The sequence below is a fragment of the Empidonax traillii genome, unplaced genomic scaffold (assembly GCF_003031625.1).
Source record: "Empidonax traillii isolate 1590-97213 ecotype Southwest subspecies unplaced genomic scaffold, ASM303162v1 scaffold6:size4315531, whole genome shotgun sequence".
Taxonomy (NCBI): Eukaryota; Metazoa; Chordata; class Aves; order Passeriformes; family Tyrannidae; genus Empidonax; species Empidonax traillii.
This window is the reverse complement of record NW_020955199.1, coordinates 1,493,669-1,504,495: the sequence shown is the minus strand read 5'-3', so window position 1 is coordinate 1,504,495 and position 10,827 is coordinate 1,493,669. Positions and strand designations below refer to the sequence as shown.

General features: G+C 38.9%; 1 protein-coding gene across 3 annotated transcripts in view; it reads right to left on the bottom strand.

Annotated features, from left to right (window-relative positions):
- Positions 1 to 10,827, bottom strand: part of NTRK2 (neurotrophic receptor tyrosine kinase 2) — a 205,347-nt gene that overhangs the window by 74,106 nt on the left and 120,414 nt on the right. The window lies entirely within an intron of this gene.

Genomic DNA, 10,827 nt, shown 5'->3' with positions numbered 1-10,827 from the left:
AAAATATGAAATTATTTAAATTTTACTGAATATGCACATTTTTTCCATTTCAACATTTCAAGTTGAAACTTGAGATAAAATTTAACCAAGTGCCCTCTCCTTTCACTTACATTTTAAAACCAAAAATAATGGGAGGAAAACTCCATTTTTCAACAGCTTTACTTCTGTGAATTCACATACTACCCTGAACCTCTGGAGGGGGAGGAGTTGTACTGAAGTTGGAATAATTCATTAAGGGCTGCATTATCCTGACTGTACAAAGTGGTAAAGGCAGTAGATGAGATTGCCAGTCTCATACAGAAGCCTGTGCAGGATGCCTGCACACCAGCACACTGCTTCACTGATTATTTTCTTCATTCTTAACCAGAAGCTACCAAATTTGACTCCCAGTAAATTTATCCAGTAAAAATCATGTGCAAGTCAAAGGGATGCTGAGAATGGAAGCTAAAAGTCAGCTTTAAGCACAGCAGGGTTTTAAGCAACATCTAATGAAGTTATAGAAGTTTGAACCAAAATCTAAGATTTGAGTACAACTTGCTTTTGACAAACTTTACTTCCTTCTCTGAATTCTGTGAGTTTAAAAGCAATTGCTCTGAAAATCTCTCCCAGACTGAGTAAATGACAAATATCAAAGAAGGATTCTGCAATTTAATTGCTGTGCTACTGCAAATACTTGTCTATGTACAAATCCTTTGGAACAACGGAAGTTTTGCATACAGGAGTATTTGTGTGTTAGAACAATCTGGATTATGATGGGCCATCTCATCTTCAGTAAGGTTGATGCTGTTGTATTAATATTCCTGATACAAAGAAAATCTGAAGAATAGCTCCTCTGTTTTTCAGCAACTAAAGCAAATCATGATATCTTTTAAATACCCAATCCCTTTGATAATCACAAGCACCCTAATAATCTTTGTCCTTTTATCTCCAGGAGCACAAGTAACAGCTGGTGTCTGGAGGTGGGGGTCATGAACAGATACAGAAATAAACAGTGACCCAGAAGAGGTTTTTGTTCTTCATCTGTCTTGTACTCTAATGATCCTTTCACACTCTCCAAAGATCTGAGGCATTTTTTAATTATGACCGTAATGAAATGCTATCATGGATTTAAGATCTCCCTCTTGAACATCTATAGAAGCAATAATCATCAGTTTAAAAGCTATAAACCCAAACCAACAAATGGTTAAAGCCACAGATAAAAGGCCCTGTCATGTCAACCTCTATTTCTGTTCACTGGGTTTGGACAGGAGTGTGGGTAAAATTCCCTTCCCAACAAGACATCCTGGCTGTCAGTATGAAATGTAGGAAAAAGAGAAAACTTGTCAAACATTTCAGACTAGTGAAAGGCAATTAGAAAAACCCTAAATCAAACACTGCTGCTTTTAACAAGTCAGGTAATGTATTAAATGCAAAGCCTATGTGCCTAAACCCTTTTGCTCTCTGAATCCTACTCCTGAAGTCAGCAAGGACAAAACCTATGCAATGACCTCAATAACTTGAACTCGAGCAGTACAGCTGCAAAATATGGCTTCATCAGAGTAAACTGCCAACAGGTCTACACTTTTTCTTATCTTTTATTTTCTTCTTCCGCCTCCACCCTCTCCTTCCTTCTTATTGTTTGTGAGAGGGAGATTTACACACATCACAGTCTCACAGGGTGCCACTTCTTACTGCAGGTCTCTCTGTTTATTGCTCAGGTACATGCAAGATGCAAGGTTTTGTATCCAATTGTCTGAGCAGGATTTAGCAGTTTTATCTTTATAATATTCATTCAGTTTTGTTCCATCTAATGATTGTGTCTCAGAGTTTATATTCTTGATGCCAGTGTCACCCTTCACATGCTTGCTGGCCTAAACAGCACCTAAAGATAAGAATTTTTTCTCCATGTTTACAACATATGAGGTAGCAAAGCCTGAGGACATACATCAAATTCTGCCCATACAGAAGAGCTGCCTGTTAAAGGTAATAAGCAAAATGTTGAAGAGTTTGTATTGCCTTTTTTCTATAATCTTGCTATAAGAGAGTATCACATCAAGATATATTTCATTACTTTTTACATTCATGTACAGGGTGCATTTCTTAAGTCTTTACATTATTTTTCCCTGATGTTTTCTCCACCACTTTTCACTGGGTTACAGACGAAGGGAGAAGAAACTTTTTTCTCCTATGAATCAAACTATCACCTTCTGGAGATCAGACTAAGTACTAACTGATCAAAAGTGTAATTTTATTTACTGTCATCCTACAGCTTGCACAACTTAACCACATTCACCAAGAGCCTCAATAACTCAAGTGCATCAGAATGCAGAAATGCTTAGCTTGCACAGCATTAAATGGCTCATTAGTTTACTTAAAAGCAATAACCCAAAAGCTAATTCCTAATACAAAGAAAACGGTACTTGCTGGGTTTGGCTCAAATACGTTCAAATAGGCTTTGATCTATGGCCTTCTTAGCCTGACTACCCAGAGAGTTAACATGCCATGCAGAACTCCCCAAGTCCAGCTCAGCACTGACATAGCCTCTCAGAAAGCAGCATAGGGAATAAGGGTCAGCTTGTGACCGTGGAGAGTCTATATCCTAGCTTGTAAACTAATATTTCCTTTTCTTATTATTAGAGTGTGAGGATCTAAGAAAGATTTAAACTCAAGACAGCATTTCCATTTAAATAATTGCCCTTCTTTCTTAAAAATGAAAACTCATCTCTTGAGATGCTTTAGTTAATGAAGAGTGTGGATTTTAACATTTACACTTGTATATAGTAGACCACAGAGAAATGCCACAGAAAGCATAACAAAATGTTTCTTAAAGGCTTTTACAGACATTTAGATGGAACAACTGGTCTGGATGAGGCCAAGAGCTCACTGTAGGTGGGCACAGCCTTTTGTATATGATGAAGAATAAATATTCCACACTCAATCAGAGACGTCATCCCAAGACTAGACATAAAAATAAAAATAAAATTCAAGTAGTTCTCTGTACACTTTCTCTCCATTATTATGAAAAACACACTACGCTCTTCTGTGTTTCTCCAATAGAAAGTGCACTCCATGTTTCTGTGTACATATTCAGTCAATAAACAGATGCTGCAAAGTTGAGATGGCAAAGCCGTCTACTGCAGGAGCAGTGAACACCTGTGTGCTTTATTCTATCTTGAAAACAACCTATCTTACAGTCAAGAAAATCTACCAGTTCAAAATAAATCTCTTACCAGTTTGTTTAATGTTGCCATTTACCACAGTCCTGTTTGAGATGTTGAGGCCAAACTCAAAAGATACAGAGATCAAGAGACAGGAAAGACTCGCAGGTTAAAATTAGAAATCAGTTTTGAACTGGGCCTCTAGAGGAAAGCTATCACCGCAAAAAAGGTTGAAACTACTCTTGTCTTCCTTATTTAGTCAAAAGTTGGACAAGATGATCGTGGAGGTCTTTTCCAACCTTAATGAGCCTGTGTTTCTATAATTTCTAAAAGATATTTTATTTTGGCTCTGTGTTTATTCCTCAGTGTGGTGAAATTTCAGGGTTCTCTAAAATGCTGCCATTAAAAGAGGCAAAAAATTGTAAACCTTAAGTGCAGTACAACATTGTGGTAAATGTGGGAAACCACTTCCAGCAAGGAAACGTGCTGCATCAGAATGCATAATGCAAAAGACTTCGATGAGTTGGGAAATAGTCATCTTTCTCTTCTGAGAAAGTTGAGTTAAGCACAGAGATTTTGAGCTTCACATCTGATGCCTGCTGGGGATGGTTGTGGCAGCTGGAGGAGTCCAGTCCATGAATCCACCCTCCGCAATGGTGGCTAGAGAACTGATATGACTTGAAGCCACAGGCAGTTTACACCTGTAGTAAGCCATGGGCTGCAGGAGTTGAAGGACAGCAAACTTGCCTCTGCCCTTCCCCTGCAACAGAGAGGTTGGAAGCAGTCCCTTCTCCAGGCGCACTATGAAAGCTGTGGGTGTACCAAAGGTTCACCTCCACTGGGTGCAGGACACTAATGCACCTCTGCTGATGCACCTCTGCACTGTTTCACATCATGACCTGCCCAGACAGATAAGCCTCAGCTCTTTGCTGCAGTGGCTGGGGATGAGCCGTGAGCCTTTGAACTTTGAACTTCTGATCCCTCTTCTCCTCTGCTCTCCCGGTCCTGGAGGTTTTGGTCAGTGGAGGATATAAATATGTTGCTGTTGATGTCAGGGAAGGTGCAATTCAGAAATTCAGGGAATATCTGCTTATTTATTAGACAGGGTTCGTATTTACAAAAGGACATCAATATGTCACTGAGCAAAAACCAACCTTTATGTGTTAGAAGACCTGGAAGAAATACACACCTTAAGGCTTATTGGATACTTATTTAAAGAAAGGTTTCTAGTAGCTATTGACACCTTAAGGTACAGAGTTACTATTGTGATCCATTGTAGCAATTTGTCCACGCCAGAACTGAGCAGATTTGGAGCCTTTTCCTGGACCCTATGCAACTACTGACACTGTTTCAACAGTTTCCAGCAATCAGGTTTCAAGAGGCATTTAGGTAGTTAAGGTGAAGCCATCATTTACTGGAATTTCGCAAAGTACTAAGCTGACTAAGACTCTGAATTTTATTGACCAGACTTTACACTTCAAAGCTGTTTAGGGCTATTTGGAAAACTAGTTACTTAATTTTATTTAGTGCTGGAATGCCCTTTCATGGGCCTAGCCCACATCTGAGAATGGAATTTAGATTCCCCAAATGCAAAAACTATGACCAAACACATTCCCCAGAGTATTAATTATATAGAGATATGCTGCAATTCAGAGAAATAGGCAATAATTGGTATGCATGCACCACATATTTTTACTAAATGCAAATAACACCCCAATATGTCTTCAGTTTAATTGTTTTATTGCCCCCCAAAGCCACTGGGCAAATCGTTACAAGAGGTACTGCACAACTTTTCATCCACAGACCTTCAACAATTTCACACCTTGTTGCAGGGTCTTGACTTAGGTTATCTGACACGTAATTTTCCCCTACAGGAGTTCCATACTTCAATCACAGTGAAAGCCTCTCAATCTGCAAATTATTGTCTTTGATTCTTATGGGCATTGATGGGTTAGAAATAAGACCAAGCCAGTGTCCACCTCATACCAGATCTATATGCCTCATGATTCAATCCACATTCTGACCTTTGAAGATCAATAACCCACCCTCTGTGGAATGTCCTGCTCAATCACAGGCTGAGAAATTCACACCAACTCTCATTGCCAAGTACTACTGAGCTCGAGGGCTGCCTGTCTCACTTCCTGCCCCTCAGTCATCATCCCACAATGCAGAGGTCCCATCAGCATCCTTAACTGAGATAGCAGATGGTAATAAAAATTGCTTTCACTTCTGCCCAACAAACCAAAAGAAAACTAGCTTAAGAAAAAGCGACAAAGGGAGGGCTCTAAAAAATGATCATAAAATACATTTCAGCTGTTGAGGTTTTATTTCTACTACTTAATGATGGAAAAGTATTCCTGGAATTGTCTACTGATGTAATTGTAGTTTTTATACAAGTCAGAAATGCTGAGCTCAGGTATTTTATTACACAGAATAAATGTCTAAACTAAAACGGGTATATTAATTAAATATCTTCCAGTGAGAAAAAAATAACCTTAGAATTTTTCCCCAACTGATGCTGTAAAACAAAAAAGCCTGTTAAGAGGTTAATTAACAAGCTAATGCTAAAAAAAAAAATTATTTGAAGAACATTATAGAGTATTTAATAATATTGCTAACTGTGTTACTTTTATCTATGACAACATTTTAAATGTCTGCTAGGTTCCACTTACTGCTGGTCTACCCTATGCTTGTAAAACACATGCAGCTACATCTGAGACAATGAGGAGCTCCCCAGCAAATTCCTATGAAACCCAAACATACTTAGACCTTATGAACCTCATGGCATTTTTGCTGGGAAAGGTTCCTCAAGGCAGATGATAATCAAGATCCACAGGCCACAGAATAACAAAAAGTTTTGGGAGATCAACCAGCAAGAGCAGCTGATACACACTTCTGGGAGGGAGCACAAGCTTTCTGCATCCCCGCCCTCAGAGCCACCACCAGTGGGATGCAGTGGGGAAAGCAGCTCTCACAGAATCTGACAGCCAGCACGCAAGTGATGTAGTAAAGGGAGGGACAAGACAGAGCAGAACTCCTGCTGGGTGTGTGGACTGCCTCGTAAGTCACCCCCATTCATATACAGAAACACAAGGGCCATGCACATATTCAAAGTGGGCCATGGAACCTTCTGCAGGTCTGATGGCTCCAGCGTAACAGGCCATCCAGAGCCTTCCTGCCCTGGGCAGATCTGCAAACTTGCAAGGCCAACCACATGGTCTGCTGCAGGATACAAACTGTGTTTTTCAACACAGTTGAAAACCAACATGGCTCACACTGCAATTGCAATAAATTAACTGTCTTAACCAATGCATACTGTGGACAACTGTATTCCTGGTAATTCTCTCTCAAAATTAGCTTTGGTTGGGTTTGTGCTCAGAGCTAAGTGCATTTTTACACACTCAAGTTTCTTAATAATGATGCACTAGCTTGATGGTGAATTCAAGAAAAGTAGAGTAGGGTTTATGAAATAATTTTGGCTATAAAATTATTTATTTATAAATTTCTCAGACTTTCGTATTTATCAGACTTCAAATTTCTCGTTTTATTTTATTTAGACCACCTTGTTTCCCTGGGATCTGTATTTCTCATTTAGCCAAAACTTTCATTGACACAAAGAAATAAACTCAAGGTCCAATCCTGCTCCTAAGCACAGGCTTATATAAATAGGTTTCCAGAATAGATTACTTTTTTTGCCATTCAGCTTAAATATAAGTACTACCCATGCAGGTTTTTGTATATAAAATCAGCATCCATAGAACCTTGCACGCAGCAGAGTCCAAAAGGCATAATTTAATCATTACAATGTAAATGGTGCTATTTGTCATTTACATATTACTGATTTAGCTAGGTGTTTTGGTGCTAAGACACTGTATGTATTCCTGATACAGATGTACCATCAAATGACAAACTGAATGTAGTCACAGAGATTAAAGTTAATGTAAAAGCACTGTGTTTGGTTTTTTGACCTCACCTCAACTAATACCCTAAATTGCAGAGAATGCTTGAGCATACGTTTAATTTCACTTATCTTTCATAAAGTGGGCTCTTCCCCTTCTCCTTTAGGTTGGGCTTGATGGAGACAGTGCTCTGCTGAGGAAGAACAGTGTTCTTATCTGGAGTTTACCTGACAAATTTAAACAAGAACGTGCATGCTTTACCTTAATTTTGACCCTGGAAACTTCCTTGAGAGTGCATGTTTGATTTTGTCTTGCCTTGTACTCCGTTGTTGAAATGTATACTTTGGATCTGTATCTTTGGATGTAAACATCTACTGTTTACCCAGAAGTGTGTTTCATGTGTTGCTGCTTCCATGAGGTAAAACACTCGTGCTATCCACAAAGTAGAGATCAAAGTCAAAGTTGTTCTTATGGTTGCATTTCCAGCATTTGGACTCTCAGTGCAAATAGTTTACTGAATAATTTGGGTCACCGAACAACATTCTGTGTGATGAAATGCAAATATTTTGCAGAGAACATGATGTCTTCCTCTTTTTTATTAGATGTAAATGGACTTCATGGACAAATCAAGACAGCAACACAAGTAACATCTTGGGGAAAAAGTGATTCTATGGGTTCACCTCAACACAAAATGAGGAAATTTTTAAGCCTTTCTTTCAAATTCTGGATTCTTAACGAGGGAGAAACCCACACCTTTCAAGTTGAAGGCTACTGCTTTTGTGAGAATTTCTTCCATCAGATTAGAAAACAAAAAAAATGCAGGTCTGGTAAGTCTCAGAATGAGCAGCAGGAGTATCTGATTTTCATAAATTTATTTATTCCCCATTACATTCTATTAGTTGGACAAAGGAAATAAGTGACCACATTTTTGGGAAAAATATTTAGGACTCAGTCTGCTACAGTCTGGGAGAAAAATCTCTTGCCCAGTTAACAGAAAACAAATACAACTAATGGAAATACATCACTGATATACACGGCTGTCATTTCTGACATACCTATGACTTGACGAACAATTGCAAAGACACACATTTTAAATGTGGCTGCAATCACAGATTGAAACGTGCAATCAAAATACAAAAGTATTTAGTCGAGATAACAAAATACACCTCCATTTATCTTTATATCCTTATTCAGCCAATACAATTATTTCCAGAGTAAACCGCACAGTGAGATCAGGACAGTAAGTAAATATAGTATGTATATCTCTCTTTTTAATCTCAACTTCATTCATGTTTGGCTGTCACCATCTAAAGTTTTTTTGATTTTCAGCATCTGAAGATTTCAAAATGAGTGCCCTGTTAAACCTTGCAATCCCAACTAAGAATGAATGCCAGGAGTGGCAAGTTCAGCTTGGACAGGTTTTTTGTCCCAGTCTGGATTTCACTAAGATTCATCAGTTTTGCCTCTATTGCAATTCTATTTTGAGAGATCCTCCTTCTGTGCACAGGGACCAACTCGATTATTTTTTTACCTTTTCACGTCTGTTCAAAATTACCCCTTTTCCTCAAAACTGTAGGAAAGTATAAGGTGACAGATAAGAGCTGAAGTAAAGTCAAAGGGAGACTATCCACTGCAGGCAGTCTGCTCACTGCACATTGCTATTTTCTAAGGGACACTCTGTGTGCAGGATGAGCAGCATCCAGAAACAGACAAATCTGCTGCTCTGGGTCAGAGGCCTAGTAGATCCCTGAATTGCAGAAGCTCTCTTGGTGAATTTTCCTTTTTGACAGCAGCTTTCATATTACCCGTCTGTCCCATCCCTGCTTAGCAGTGAGTCTCCCCACCAAGTGAATCAACACATGTGCTGAGGCCAGGCTCTGCTGTGGGACTCCTAGGACAAAGAAGCCTGAGAAATACAGACCAGGTTATCACAATTCCTTCTCCTGTTAAACCTACCCTGGAAATACAGACAGCTACTTCTTTCTTCATATTAAATGACCCATGGCTAGTGACTTGGGAGAAGATTGTCAACATACTCCAAAACGAAGAGGAAGCAGAACTGCCTTGAGGGGTGTGAGTGGTGAGAGACACAAAAACAATCAGGTATTGAACTACATCCAGCTGCACCCTTCCACAAACAGCCTGGAAGGATAAATACAACTCAGTAGGTCCTAGAGTCTGGCTACTCTCCTCTGTTCTCAGTCAGGGCTATCTTCCCAGACTGCCAGAGAAGGGCCAGATCTGCACACTCATGTGCTTCTGCCATGTTCAAATGCTCCCAAAACATAAAACTCATTAAACTGAGTTTAAAAAGAATGTAATGAACAAAACAAAAAATAATGTTATACACCAAAGAAAAATAAATCCTTCCCCCCTCCCCCTCCTCATTTCCTCAGGCTTCTGGGGTCTGGCTCATATTCTCAATCTTTACTTCACCTTTTTTTAATTCTAAAATGAAAGACCTATGGCTTTAAAGACAAAAATCCAGTACTATGGAAGTCATGATAAAATGGTAAGAATAACCGTTCTATATCTTTTCTTTCTTAAAAGTCACTCAGGAAGGTGGTGGACTGAAGCAGAGCATTTCTGCTACTTTTGTAACTAAGGGGGACACCTAAAGTCTGGCTAAGCAAATGTTGAAAAGAAATATATAGTTAAAGATGAAGACAGAAAAAAGATTGAGATCACTTTTAAGTAAATTACATAACAATGCCTAAAATGTAAATTAAAATCCCTAAACAGAAATTGAAAAGTCCAGTGTTCAGAATGAGACAGAATAGGAGTGCTCTCAAAACTTCTGTCTTTAAAATTAGCACTGCACATGCAATTAGCAATTTACTGTGGAACTGGAGCTACAGACTAAATTCATTTTTTCAGATCAGCAAAATAAATAAAAATTAATTTAGAAAAATTATTTCTGCTAACCCATAATCAGCTTCAGACTTTCCCTAATGGAGGCCAAGTGGAAGTACAATAACTATTACATAAACTGCATATTCAGACTCCTGTACTTGAATGAACAGAATCTTAAACTGTAAAAATATGGATGAAACATTAAGACTACTTCAAGAATATACCTACATTTCCCATATGAAAGTCACAATCCACATCACATCATCTGAAATGCAATGGCTATTTATATGGCCAGTCGCTGAAAACATCTTGCCACTAAACTATCCACTGACTAATCAATAAGCCTATCCAAGTACAGTACGCTCTTTTCTAACACTGAAATCAATTAAATTGATGAAATAGAGTGAATTGCAAGTACAGATTAGCTGGGAAGTGCAAACTGATGTCAGTGCAGCTATTTATCTACCTTAGGGGGCCTGGAACCTTGAGCTCGTAAACATCTCCATTAAAGGGCAAAGCTCCAACCTTCCTTTCACTTGCATCCAAACAACCACAGTGACTTCATGGGGCAGGTGTGGGGGTTACTGGGGTAAGGCTCAGAAAAAAATTTGATTCTCAAAATTCCAAAACCACCTGCAAGAAGTTTCTTACCCAACTTCTGCTCTGGCAATCTCAGCCTGGGCATTCCTACTGATGTTTTATGCCCTCTCCTCACGTTTGGCTTTTCACATTACTACAAAAAGAGCAGTGTTATTTACTGACTATACTTCCACCATTAATCATAGAAATCTAACAGTAGTGGACTGATATATTCCAAGTGCTGGGCTGCAAACTAAGTGATGAAGAAAGTCCACAGTCGCTCCTTGAGAAAATAGCTTTGTTTCTTCTGTCCTGTTTCAATAGGTCTGGTAGGCTTAGTCGATAATTTTAGCAACTAC